The sequence below is a fragment of the Cyanistes caeruleus genome, chromosome 4 (assembly GCF_971803275.1).
Source record: "Cyanistes caeruleus chromosome 4, bCyaCae1.hap1.1, whole genome shotgun sequence".
Lineage (NCBI taxonomy): Eukaryota > Metazoa > Chordata > Aves > Passeriformes > Paridae > Cyanistes > Cyanistes caeruleus.
Genome location: NC_141704.1, coordinates 53,202,668 through 53,217,305, shown reverse-complemented (window position 1 = coordinate 53,217,305; position 14,638 = coordinate 53,202,668). Strand labels below are relative to the sequence as shown.

The following is a 14,638-nucleotide window of genomic DNA, read 5'->3' as shown; positions in this document are numbered from 1 at the left end:
TGATGACTTACTAACTTTTCTGAGTATTTTGAACACTAAGGCTACATACTGCTCTCACAGTGAACAAAGCAGCACTGGGAAACGTCAGGATCTTAAGCACAGCAAAGGTACATAAGTGTAGGAGTGTTGCCTAATTCCAAAGGAAGACAAGGCACTCTTATGGGAGACAAAGCTGCTTTTCCACAGTGACTGGTCCTGCCTGCACCTCCTCTGACACATCCATTTCAGAAAGCACACACACCAGCTCCAACAAGAGGAAATTACAGACCCACAGGTCCAGTTTCCAGTCATACAGGGCAGTTTGGAAATTTGGCTGATACAGAATGAATGAAAAATACATCTTGCCTCCAAATGTAATTTACAATCAGAGTTCTCCTTCCCAGATAAGGTGATTAGAAATGTTCAAAGCAAGGTCCACAAAGCTCAACGAACTGAGCTTAGGACAGCTCAAAGGACATCATTCACTTTAAAGGAAAAATGCTTCCATAGGGCGAATGTGAAGCTGGCTATAAAATGATTGACAATACACCAGATATAAATAAAGCCGCATCACAAATACTGTGTGGTTGCTGAGAACAAGGTTTCTAATCCAGCCTATGTTAACAGCAGGCTATCTGAAGAACTATTTTAGCAATTGCTTGTTTAGGAGTTCTTCTTCCTCTCCCGTTAAAGTGTAATTTGGTTTGCATTTTAAAACTACAGGGTTCTTCCTCCCTGCCCCCCAGCCTCACTCATCCTTCAAAGTGATCTGTTTAAAATGATTACATCCTAAGGAGGATTCAAATGAATATAAACAACAGCTGAAAAAATAAGTGCTTTCCAAAGGATGACTAGAAAGGTGGTCTTTACTCCTGCCATGACACCTACAAAACACAGCAAGGATGTGTTGTTTTGATTTGCCTTCCTTAAAGTCCATGGAACATTTTGAGGTTTCAGCTCTGTTTAAATACTGCCTCTCAAAAAAGGCTTTATAGCCTACAAGGAGGTTTTTCACTGGCAGGTTGACAACTATGAATAACATAATTGAGTTACACAGCTAAATTTGATTTGAAAAGAAAAGCAATTACTTTGTTTTTTTCCACCGATAAATTAAAACAGTCATATGACAAATTCCTTAGAGGCAAAGACAAACTACACTCCTAATTACAAAGCTATGGGTACACAAAATACTGGGATATCAAACTTAGAACAAAGTTGTTGCTGAAGCCCACATGAAGGTTATCCCCATGCTAGGATTTCCAGCTCATTGATTATGTTCCCCCTGACCAGATAGAAGAGGTCATGATTTGTAAGCAAAGTTAGACAAACATCTCCTTGCCCACCCCCTGCTGTTTTACTCCGTCCTGCAGGGCAAATTGTTTTAACAACTTTTTTGTTAGAAGGCTTGTTAACAAGGCTATAGGGGATACAAGATGCATATCACATGCATCCATTCACAATGAAGGCTCAACGACTTAAGATTAGCACGGTCAGCCCATTCACCTGCTTATTTAATCTCTGGTGCAAGATAACTACATTAGAAGAGGAAGGGGGCAATACAACAGCAATAAACCCCCATAAAGTAACTATTATTAATTAAAAGCCGATTTCCAACATGCATTACGCTCATGATCAGGAAGTCCCATTCTCTAGCTACAGTACAAATAACATATTTTCAGTGAGCTCCATAGCTTTCTGTGTGGGAAATCTGGATCCAGACCTGATAAAGTGCATCAGCATCAGCACACAGCCGCTGGCCCCTTTTGAGTAATGAACTACCCAGAGCAGTCAGGAAGGAACAGAGCCAGTCTACTTGTTCATTCAAAAGACCTCTAGATGGACCCTAGAAGAACTGTTATCCTTTTTTGTTAGCCAGTATACAAGGACCATCAGAGGAGCTAACTGCTTTCCTCCTCTAGCATCCTAGCGCAAAGATCGCTCTTCCAACTGGAAGTCAGACCATCCTTCTCAGGGTATCTTCTTTTGACCAGCTGTACTGCAAAGGCAGGCTACCTGCATTTAGCAAAAGGAGGAAGCCTCGTGACAAAGCATCGTCCCATGCCAACACATCTGATTTGGCCGTGTTATCCTTGGCTCTGCACATCGCTGATGGAAACTCAAGCACACACTGCAATGAGGCAAGACCCAAACCTCCAGCCGAAAAAGAGGTATTCTCACGGATACTCCCCCCACCCCTTTAGGAGGGTGTACAGATTTAGAAAGAAGGAAATCTTGCCTTTTACAGTCTCCCATTGATTTTTTAAATTCTATTTTAAACAGCAGCCAGACTTTACTCCAATGTACACATATACTCAGGTTTCACCCCATCACCTGTTGGCTGTCGAACAACACCCTTCTTTGTTAGGGCTCACAGCCCTCATTTGAGACAAGTTTCCAGAGAAAACACTTGAAGAAAGTGTTCAATAAGTCACAAGACAGGAACTGTAAAAAAAACCAGTAAAGTAAAAAAAATCTGCGCCCAGCCCCGAGCACGCTGACAGCCCCGCGCCCTCATCTCTGAGGAGCCGGGACGGTGCCTTCCTCATCAGGCAGAGATCGATCCCTGAAGGGCGGGTGGGGGGTTTTCCATCCTGACCAAGTTTCAGAGATGTTAAGGTGGCTCAGAGGCAGCCCCAGTCCCCCGGGTCCCCCCGCTCTGGAGCCGGATGCGCAAAGGCACCGGTACCCACCCGTCTACTCTGCCCCTCCGGCGGAGCTGCCGCGAGGGAGAGCGGATACGAGTTACCGCAAATTACCTCTGTGCGGCACCGGAACAGCGGCCAGGCTGCTGGCGGAGCCGGGGAGGCGGCAGGAGAGCCGATGCCGGCTGCAGACCGGACCCGCGTCCCGCCGCCGCAGCCTCACAGCGAGCCCGGGGCCGCACAGAGCCGCACACCCGGACCGGCTCCGGCAGCGCCAGGCACGGCGGGGGCTCCTCCAGCCGGGCGCCACCGCTTCCTCTCCCCGTCCCGGCTGCTGGCAGCGCAGCCGGAGCGATACCTGCGCCGCCCCCCGTCCCCTCCCGCGGGGCGGCAAAGCCGGGGCTCCCCAGCGCTCCTCCCCGAACTCGCCCCGCACCGGCGAGCGCCCCTCACCGCTCCTCCGTCAGGCGGCGGGAGGAATCTCTCCCACCGGCGATCTTCGTTCAAAGTGCTGCCCAAGGCGGGGGAAGGAGTGTGGGAAGGGGGAACGTCTCCTGCCACCGCCTCCGAGGCAGGAAGGGTCGCCGTCCCGGCCGCCTGCCCACCCAGGGGACCGAGCGTCTGTAGAAGCAATAAATTCTGCGCTCGGGACACGACGGACACACGGGTCGGCGACCGTGCTTTTGTTGGTGTTTACGCCCGAAATAGCTTTCCCACCCCACCCTGGACGCGCAGCCCCGGGCTGACCCGGCCCGGCCACCGCCGCCCCGCGCAGCCGGACGGGAAGGACTCGGTACAGGACGGGAAAACATTTGTTCTAGGTCTCTGCACGTGAATGATAAAAATATAATAAAAATAATAAACCCTATCTGAAGCCGAGGATCTCAGCGAGCAGCCGTCCATCACTGCTTCCCTTGGCGCATTCCAGGTGGGAAAGAGGTGTCCGAGCCCCAGCTTAGGCACAGAGGAGTAGCGCCGGGGCATTTTCTAAGAGGCTGCCAGCCCCCGCTTTACCGCTTCCCCCACCCCCGCAGGCATAAAAAGCCCCGAGAGGCGGGTGGTTCGGCTTCAAAGGCAGCCGGACGGCTTCCCCCCGGCACCGCCAATGTAACCGTGAACACCGCGGTCAAATTTCCTCTTCCCTCCCGCTCTTTGTCTCCCTGGGGAAGTCATTATCAAAGGGAATTTATTCGCGCTGTATCTCGGGCTCAGAGCGGCAGCACTCACAGCCCCGACAGGCTGCGGGGGACACGGCCACCCAGCCCCCTCGCTCCCCGCCGAGGGCCCGCGGCCCAGGGCGCCTTATCTGCCCGGGCCCGGCGACGGGGCGCTTCTCAGACACTTATCGCTTCCCCCGGGAACCGAATTTGCATGGGTTTAAATTCACTTCTGCAGATTTGAATGGCTTCGGCCGCAGGGCGCTGAAGGAAGCCGGCCCTGTCGGGCAGGGCGCGGGCTGAGGTGCCCAGAGCAGCGCCCTTGCCCTCAGCCTGGCACCCGCTCCCCAGGGCTGCCCTCGGCCCGGTCTCACGGCGAGCCGGGAGAAGCCTCCACAACTCCTCCCGTGGGCTGCTTCCCCATGGCTAGGAGCAGGCAGCCAGTCCGGCCCAGGGACCAGGACCAGCGCCGGGCTAGCTGATCCCGGGAGGCACAGCCCGTCCTGGGCCAAGGACACTACCACAGCCAGACCAAGGCCGGAGATGTGCCCAGAGACACGGCCATGACACCTGGAGCCGCGGCGGAATGCAGAAGGGCCCGCGCAGCCACGGGGAATCAAAGCTGCCGTCTGTGGCTCCTGCGGCAGGAAAAAACCTGCTAAACTCCAGCAAACTAACCAGCTCTCATCCTTCCACACCCCGTCTCACTTCCACAAGCAGTTTCTCTGGTTGTACTGCCTCCATTCTTAAACAGCTTGGTCGTTTTGAGGTCAAAATTGGCGTATCGCTTGGATAAACCGGAGATTTTGTCAGAGCTTTTGTGAGTGCTGGCTTTTTCAGACCCAGACTGTTCCTATGCTGGTTGTTGGACTGAGCAGACCCCATCTGGCGGCCAGCTGAACATCTGCCAGCTCCATTCATCATTAATCAAAAATGGAAATGTCAGGAATAATGTTTATTCTCCCCCACTACATGATTGAATAAATACCAACAATTTGCATATATTGTCTACTCCTTTTCCAGAAGTGCCTGACATTTTCTCAGCAGCTTCCCCACACTGAGGGCTCAACGCCTCTGCACAGCAAATTGCAAAAATGAGACTCTCCTTTGGGAACTTCTGCAGCACAACCAGCTCATAGGCTGCAGATAAGTTTGCAAAGTTTTGTGACCAAGAGTCTACTGAAGCCAAAGAAGATATGTTTACTTACTTTGCTGGAAAATCAAGATGTCCCCCATTTTGCTAATGCTTTCCTTGACACTGAAGTGTCAGAGGGTGTACAGAGATGGCTGGATACATGGCTTTTATTTTTTTCCTGGCCTTTTGTGACTTGAGCACAGAAACTACTATATTGTTCTGCACAATGCACTTATACATTATCAGGCCAAAGCCAACTATTGTGATCTTCTAGTCTGAACTAATATGGTCCTAAGATCTTCCTACATTTCTTGTCTATATAAACAAAACATTTTATCTTGATTTAAAAGTACCAGTAATGAAAAACCCACTGCAACTTCTGTTAAATTCATCTAATCCATCTACAGCCCTTGTTAAATTATTTCAGGTAGTCAGTTATCTTACAGTACATTATTTTTTCTTAATTTTTTTTTCATTTCAGATTGCTGTGTTTCAGAGCTCAAACACTCGATTCTAGGTACCCTTGAATGTTAGGCTAAAGAAACAGCTATCATAACTCCCCTTAGGCATTTGCAAATTGTGAAAGTCATTCCTGAACTACCTCCTTTGATTTCAGCTGCTTCCACAAGAACAAAATGGTATGATTTCTTCTTTATTTCCACACAACAAATATGACAGCATACATACTTGTTATGTGAAGCACAAACTATGCCACAGAAGTTGCCTTAAAAAAAAAAAAAAAAAAGGCGCTAAAAAGGCACAAAGTGACTCGCCCTTTACAGAACGTACATCATCCTTGACTGTGTCTGGGTAGAGCGAATCCTTCAAATAACCAAATGCTTCAAGGGACCTGTAATGGATATGGAACCTTTTGCCCTAAGGTAGTAGCACAAATTCAGTCTAGGTTACAACTTTCTTGTACTACTGACCAGGCCAGCGATATTCTCTGGCCAGTAAGAAATTTGCTGAGTTGTCAGTGTGGTTTCCCCATTCCAAATTAGCCAGATCAGGGAACATCCCCTGAGATAACACTGGTAATTGCTACCTTTGTTGGCAGTCACAGAAGAGAGACCAAGCAGCAGAAAACAAATTAACCTCTTGTGCTTCAGAGGCAGCTTCTCTAGGTAGGACAGTGGCACAACACCCACTTCTCAAGTTCTGTGGATAAACAGAGGAGTTCACCATCTACATCATCACCCTTTAATGATCAACACCTCCATCCTAAGACATTTAATTAAGTATCATCTCATGTGTTAATTTAAAATAAAAAGTCACAATTCATCTATGAAAGGTGAAAGCATGAAGAAAGGTGAACAGAAACTAGAACAAAAACAACAACAAAAAAATTCAGTAATGATTCTTTCAGAGAAATCAATGAAAAAACTCTCCCAAATAACCTAGGCTTTGTATTTTTAAATAAAGCAGGAAAGGTTTTCCATGTATCTGACAGCACAGGAAGAGTCCATGGAGCAGGAGTTAGAACTGCTCCCCAAGCAGTGGTTATGCACAAATCAAAGCAATGTCTGATGAAGACAGGTATGCCCTTCAGGAATTTTAGGGACGATGACTCGACCATGTATGGTCCTGCCCGAAGGCTACAGCATAGGGAACTCTAGGATGCATTTACAGCACCAAGGTCTCTTCCATCCCCTGTGGCCCTGGGCCTATGCCCCAAGGGAACAAAAAGAGCAGAATAAGGAAAGCAATTTAGTCATGATCTGAAATGATCTGCTGGAAAACCCAACTCACAGAAGAATACCGATCTAATTCCCTAGACTTGCCAGCGTTGGCACAAGGAAAAACCATGCCTGATTCCTGTGAGGCTGGAAAAACTAGCTGTTTGCACACACTTGCTTAGCTGGTGTATAAAAATGGCCTGACTTCCAAGAGCACTTTAAGAATGTTTGCCTTTGTGTATTCAGAAACCCCCAATGGACATCCACCTGCACCTCTAGACACTGAAGTGCTTTGCCAAACCCAGCCCTAGGTTTCCTCTCACAGGTTATGAGTGTGGAAGTATGCCTTCATAGATGGGAACAGTTTGCACAATTTTATCACTATTGACAGTCACCAGGAGACACCTGACACATGGGATGTCCTTGAAGTGAAGCACAAACCTGGAAGGACCCCAGTGAGCCACCAGGCAAAGGCCATCCCACACTTACAGGCACAGGTGAAACTTCTCCCTGTTCAACCCTGCTTCCTCCTGCCCCCCCAAATCAGGGAGTTTGGCACCAACAGTGGATCACCATGTGCTGCTGGGAGCAGAGGCAAAACAGGGGTGTTACCAATGTATTGAGGCCTCTGAGCTGTGCCACTGACTGGCGTCTTCCTTATTTTCTTTTTTGAGGTTGCAGAGAAAGGGCGTGGAGGCAGCATCTCACAACTTCTCAAGGCTCCAAAGTCTGACTCTTTGCCAATCTTTAAATAATGTTTTAAAATAACATTTAGATAACATTTGAAATCCAGAGAAAAGCACCTCTGTGGGAGACATACATGTAAAACACAAGAGACGACATGCAGTAAAGAGATAAAGGGATTAAATGGAACCATGTGTGTGAAATGCAACAAGTTAAAAATACAAGAATAAGATGCCTTTTGGCCAGCAAGGCTTTGTGATTCCCAGTCATCCTAACAGCCTGTCCTCTCTCTGCCTGCCTCAGTCAATACACCCATTGGCAAAACTGACATCAGGTAACAGATCAGGAAGCAATCAAGTAGCACTAAACTTATAATAAAAATAATAATAATAGCTCATTTTTATTTTCACCTGTCAATGGTACATAGATCTGCTGAGGCATCAAGCAATCAGGCATCAAGCTGAAAAACAATGACTACTGCTTGCTTTGGAGCACTACACCAGCTATAAATGGCCTGAGGATTGGCTGGCATAAGCTGCTGTGTGTTGGGAATGCTTGACTAAGAGGTTTATTTTACTTCCTTTCCTTAATGCTCTCAGAGTTGAAGACCAACACACCTTCTAAAACCACGATCCTACTTTGCTTCAGCAGCAAAGAATTAAAATTTCATTAAAATGCCCTTCCTTGTCAGATCGGGCTAGGACTTGCTCCTGAACCAACAGGTCTGTTGCTGTATCTGGAAACTCTTAACCCCACAGGCTCCTCTGAAGACAGCAATCTTGATTTTATCCTAATTGGCTCGGTGCAGCCCACATTCACACAGGGCACAAGAAAACACCCAGGTGCCCACTGCAACCAGCAGCTGTGGGGTGTGAGTGGGGCTCCCCTAGCACACCAGCACCCTCGGACAGAGACAGTGCCCCGTTCCCAGGCTGTTCCCAGGAGGCACAGCAAAGTGCACAGCAACAAGGGGCGCCTGCAGTGCTTTGCCAGTGGCAGGGGCTGGCACAGGTGGAATCACCGCCTGGGTTTTTAATAACACTCCAGCACAAACACCATTATGCAGTGGGGAAGGTGTCACAGAGCTCGTGATAATGTGCTGTGTGCTTACTGAGGGAATTTCAGTCAAGTACTGTGCCAAATATAGCACTGTGCCTGTGCGGATGGTGAATGTCATCTCCGTGTCAAGCTCTGCTCCCAGGCCTTACCTTTGAAGAACTCCTCACCATTTATCTAAATTGGTTTAGATTAAAAAAGGTAATGGTATGAATTCTGTGGGTCTTCTGCTGTGGTCAACATTCATACATGGAGACAAAGGGACATTTAACCCAAGAGCTGACACCCATGTAAAGAAACTAATACTATAATAATAATAATAACAAAAATAATACAGTTCTACACTGCTGTTTTCCACAAGCTATATGTACAGCACACTACAAATACAAGGAAGAGGACAATATTTATACTAACTATTATTTTATTTTACCAAATTAATGTCACAGGTCAACCTCAAGGCAGACAGTGATGCAAGAAGGATGCAAAAATGTCAGGTGCATAATGAGATACATTACACCTTTATTAGCTTTCCTTATTACAGCAGCTGCAAGAGACACTAACTGATTGATGAGCTGCCAAGACTGAAGACCATGAAACTCTACCAAAAGGCATCACCAAAATATGATAAGTATTTCAGTATTTTGCATAGAAAGATCAATGGCTAAATAATTCTCTGAGCCAGGTGAGCCTGGGAACATTCCTCTCACTTTTTGCTCAGCAAACAAAGGTGGACAGGCTTCTTCCTCACCGAAGGTTTGCTGCTCTTCTATCCAGTCTGCCACTATTGTTACTGTAGTTTGATTTGTGTAAGGTTTCTTTTTCCTCACACTTAAAAAGGCTTGGAGCGGGCTAGGCAGCATCCAAATGACACCCTGACTTGAGAACTAACACTTAGTTTTGCAATGTGTTGCCTTAAAATAGAAATGATACTTGTATTTCTCTTCTTCTTATGCTCTCCAACACTGAAATTTCTTTAAAAGGGAAGAAACAAAGTCACGCACGTAAATGAAGTTCCTTCAATGAGAGTCACAAAGGTTTTACTCCCATGTCTTTCTTAAATGCACTGTGAAACTCCATATGCTGGAATTTTGGTAAAAAAAAAAAAAAAAAAAAAAAAAAAAAAAATCTCTTGTTTCCCAATGGAAGCACTGTAATGTACCCCACTACTCCAAAATGGGCAACAAACCATCCCCCATTTACATGCCTGGGCAAATAAAAATCAGTGTTAAGGGGCTTTTACCCTTAGTACAAACTTCACCTTGTAACATGAATGTAACTCTGTATGACAAAATAAGGTGTGGGGTAAAGATGGATGGTTTTTCCTGGGGGTGGGGGGCAATGGGACAGCTGAGCACATTTTTTGGGAAACCCAAAGAAGCTTTCTGCTTAACAGAGTGAAGAATGCTGATCTAGAGGTTACATACTTTTCTTTTCCCCCATTTTTTTTTTTTTTTTTTTTTTTTTTTTCTCTCCTGTAAGCATGATTAGCTTTTCCTCTGCTGGTTTAGCTCCCAGAACTGGTTTAATGCAGGATGAGTGGAGCTCAGCTGTCAGTGTTAGGAATGGAACAGGAGGAACACCGAGAGGGATGGTCCCACTCCTGGTCAGCAGCTAGCTACCATAACTACAGTGACACATCCAAGCCACATCAAAAGGTGGTCAGGAAGATGGCTTCAAGAGCACTTTTCCCAGGTGCATGCCAAATACCCTTGTGATTATGGATACTCAGGTATAAACTGAGCAGAAAGATTAGGCAAGAAGTGCTAGTTCAATAAAAACCTCAGACCTAGCAGAGTCACCACCCACAGGCATCTGAAAGGATAAGAAATTGGCTGGACAGTGGCACACAAAGAGCTGCAATGGCTTGATACACCTCATCCCTGGGAGTGTTGAAGGCCAGGCTGGATGGGGCTTTCAGCAGCCTGGTCTAGTGGGAGGTGTTCCTGCCCATGGCAGGGGTGTTGGAACTAGATGATCTTTAAGGTTCCTTCCAACCCAAACCATTCTGTGGTTCTGTGATGATACTATGAAATAGTATTTCTTTCTCCACAGATGCTTAGGGTTGGGTGGTCGGAAATATAAAAGTGCTTCCTTCCCTCTCTTCATCTCCACTGCACTGGAATTTTAAGGCCAAGTGGGCAGGCAGTGTCTGTTCAAGATGCAATACATCTATTTGTTCAGTAGGATAATATTGAAGATCGTAGTTAAACAAATATTCAAATAGAAATCCAGTTAATTATATTTCTTACCTAGCAGTCATTATCCTGTCCACACCAACTGGCACGATAATTAATTGTAGCTACAACAGGGAAAATCAGTTTAAATCCCCTAAATAGCAAGCTTCATCTCATCAACATGACACTACTACAGAAAATTCTGGAGCCTCCAACACATATGTACACAACTCCAACACAACCTGTGTTTACAGAAATATTTGTAGACTCTTAATATATAAGGATATTTTAGGAACAAAGTATTTTTTATTATTTACGGTAATAAAATATCCTTATGTAAGACACAAACAGTACAAAGGAAATTGTTTTAAGACACTCAATTGGTACCCTTGACATGAGTGACCTTTGTGCAGCATCCATTGATCCCTAAGCCCTCACAGCACTGTCAGCTGCTGAAATAGCAACAGCTTGACAATACCTGACACCTGATACTCAGATACTGTCTGAATACAAGGGGTGAGCTTAAGCTACACCCACCTGGGCTTGCCAGCACATCCTGGCTTTTCTTAGCAGCTAGCCCAGGATGAATTCCTTCAGGTGCATAGCCTTGAAACAGTAACGCCTAGCTTTGAAAAAAAGTACCAGAATTTAATGGAAGTGAAAAAGTGCTAATGCAATCTATGGCCATATGCAATGCATGCTTCTAGAATTGGAAATTTTCACACCCATTTTTAAAAATATATTTATATTCAGCCACTAGCTAGTGAACCATTTTACCATTGCTACCAGTTCCAATAACAGAGGCTGAGCCAGTCTAGTCAAGTGTCAGGCCACTTGCACAAAGATAGTTCAAGATCAATTTCTGAAATTCTGCAGTTTCTGAAAAAAGTTCAACCACTTTCAGCAGGAGACAGGAGAAAAGCATCCAATCCTCCACTACATAATATTTTATTGTTTTTAAAATACGTTTTGAAAGCATATATTTGAGGTAGCAATACAAACTCAAGTTTCAACAAACCAGGTTTTTGTTAAGTAAAGCCTGTGAATATCAGAGCTGCTTGATGTGACTTCAGATATGTATGACGGGTGATTTGTCAAGACTTGGTGTCTTTACAGGTCTGAAAAATGGCACTCATCACATGTAGAGTCTATTTAAAAAGTCCTGAGAATATGAATGTATTATTATATTATTATGTATACATTATTATTATATAATGTTATTTTATGTTTTCAATAATTTAGTCCCTTTATACTCGCATATTTTCCCAAGCTGCTTTCTTGTCTACAAAAATTATTGCTAGGACAAGATCAACTCTCAGACAATCAGTAAGCAGAGGAAAAATGAAAATCAATGTTTCACAATGGCCATATACACATGACTCTCCCTCTTAATGTAATCTTTGGATTTTTATGTTACACACACAACCCTCCCTCCTCAGTCAGCAGCTACTTTCTCTGCAGCAATACCCCCTCATAATGCTTCTCTGATATGCAGAACTAGTGAGTCAGTGATAATTCAGTGATAATATTGTTTTTGTAAAAGCAATTGACAGCTGGCCTGGACTGCACTTCCACCTGATAACAAGAACCTGAGTCTTCTGCAGGTACACTGAATCTCCCAACAAGTTTTGAAGCAAGAACCGCTTTTTCCAACAAAGAGGAGTGTGGGGATTTGGTCAAGAATCACTTTTTAGGTTTGGACGATTTGCCTTCATCAGCAGATATCCCATACACACCTTCAGACTGCTGTGTAAGCTCCATGCACAGAAAGAGGAACTTAACAGATGTGCCTAATGGGCACATCAAAGAAAAGAGAACAAGAAAAAAGAGAAAAGGTTTGAAAAGACCATCTAGCTAAATTGGCTGCAGCTTCCATTTTAAGAAATGGATGAATCAAGAATGGAGAACGCTGACAACCAACGTGGTGCCATTTTACAGTTGGATTTAAAATGTCCTTCCTCAATCAATTCTTGGTGTACCGGTCAGATAAAAAAACCCTAAAATTTTTCAAGACTTAGTTGCTATGCAAAGGTCCAGAGAGGGCCTGCTTAGCAGGAGCGAAAACCATTCTTATGGAATTTTATGTAGCTAGTTCACACATCATTAGGCTACAGAAAATAAGGAATGCCCACATAAACCCAGACTGGCAAAGCCTCAAGTGTTGATCAGCTTCCTCCTGTAAATTGGATTAAGGCTGGATTTACTTCTTCCCTGCACATCACACAGGTTCTTGGAGAAGTCTCCACAGTCAAAACCAGAGTGTAGAGCAGGGTGAGAAGCATGCACTCAGCACTTCTTAGCAAACCCAACTAGATGATGACTTATTAAAATTTCAGGTAGATCAACTTCTGCTTGATACCATTAGACTATGTCACAATGTGACTGATTGATCCTTCAAGACATGTATGATACAACACCCCTGTGAAGGGAATGTCAGACTTCCTGAATGATGAAAATGAACAATGCTGGAGAAATGGAAGAGGGCAGTTAGTACTCTACAGCTTAGATGCCAAAATAAGACTTTTGTACCTAATTGTGACCTTATTACTCAGCTGCCATCACTGCAATGGACAAGTTGCCTCTTGATTTCTCTAATCCACAGAAGCCAGGGGAGCTAATGGAAAAAGGTCAAAAACCTGAAGCAATATGCTGAACCTGCCAGCAGTGGCTTTACAGTAGAGACCCGTTACCACGCTGAAAATGACTGAGGCAAATTTACAAGATGCAATTATCTGTAGCTTTTTGCCATTAAGTCTTGTTACTCTCTCAATGAGAATTTAAGAGCATACATATTTCAAGTCCTGTGTGAAGTTAATAACTTCACAAGAGAGAAACAGTGGAACAAGTCATTCACATTTTGTATTATCAACAAATAAATGCTGGAGAGCAAGTTTTTTGAGCCAGCTATTACCTCTAATTACATGTATCTCTATGAATAAATGAAAACTAGTTTGCATTTTTTTCCCTGATCATTAGTCTCATTTACACAAGTGTTAGGAGGCCAGTTTTTTATCCATTAGCACGAATTAAGTGATACCCTGCTGAGTGCAGGACTGTTCAGACATGCTGACTGTGGAGCAGCTGCTCTCCTCCTTTGGTATTGAATGTTGATTAGCATCACAGCACATGACACACTGCAGGGCGTACCGTGTGTCACACTACAGCATACAGCATTTAATGAGAACCCAAAGCAAACCCCACAGTTTAGAAAGCCAGTCTCTGCTCTGAACACCAAGGCAATAATTAAGCACATGGGCTGTCCTGGGAATGACTGAATCCCTTGAACAGTGGGCTTTCATTTTGGGACAATGCTGACTACCTGAAGCAGAGCTGTACATTTTCTTAGTTACCCTAAGCAGCAGCAACTGTACCCACTGCCAAATAGTAATATCTTGTCACATTTTCCAGGAAGATACTTATGTATTACCCTTACAGTTCTAATCAATGAGAAAGAATGAAGTTTCTGTATCATCAGACCTGTACAGAACATTTAAAGAAAGGCATAACAGCTATGAGAACAGAGTGCCCTATATAAACCAAACTCAAATATAGATCAAGGTAAGTATTGACTTCCTGTGACTCCTAATACATCACCAGAATTTTTTATCAGCTTTCCTCATCTGAAAGATGGGCTGATACCACCCTTTCCTCACACAGATTCATTACTTATTTGAAAGCTGCTTTGACAATACTGTAAAATAGTGCATCACTGTATCATCAACATTTTGCTACTTTGATGTAGTTAAATGAAAGCAAAGAAAAACTTTTCACAATAGAGAAATTAATGTCACACTGTTCAAACTCTGGTTATGTTACTAGAAAACATGTTTCACCATAAGGAGTAACAATATAAGAATGTTGAAAGCGCTGCTGCCTCAACTCACCTGCAAAGGAGCGTACATGAAATACTGGCAACAATTAGCTTGGTTTGTTCTGAATGACTGGAACTTTGCCCTTTGATTAGTAAAGGTTTCATCATACACATCTTTTATCTAGAAGACCAGTGCAGCAATAGAATCCACTTTTCCAACTAAATAACACATTTTGATCTGCATGGAGCTCTGTCACTTACGCACCCTGAGGAGAAACCCTCTGGGAGGAGCACACCAAGTTCAGTCCCTGAAGTTTATCTAAT

At 44.5% G+C, this 14,638-nt stretch overlaps 1 protein-coding gene across 4 annotated transcripts in view; it reads right to left on the bottom strand.

The window, feature by feature from the left end:
* The window catches only part of PRICKLE1 (prickle planar cell polarity protein 1), a 65,882-nt gene that overhangs the window by 11,998 nt on the left and 39,246 nt on the right, over positions 1 to 14,638 (bottom strand). Inside the window, exon 1 of one of the 4 annotated variants that reach the window (XM_023930882.2) lies at positions 3,486 to 4,368. The exons of 1 other annotated variant lie outside the window; for it this stretch is intronic. The gene's annotated coding sequence lies outside the window, so the exon portion shown is untranslated. 2 more of the 4 variants (XM_086884666.1, XM_023930872.2) reach the window with 2 other exon arrangements.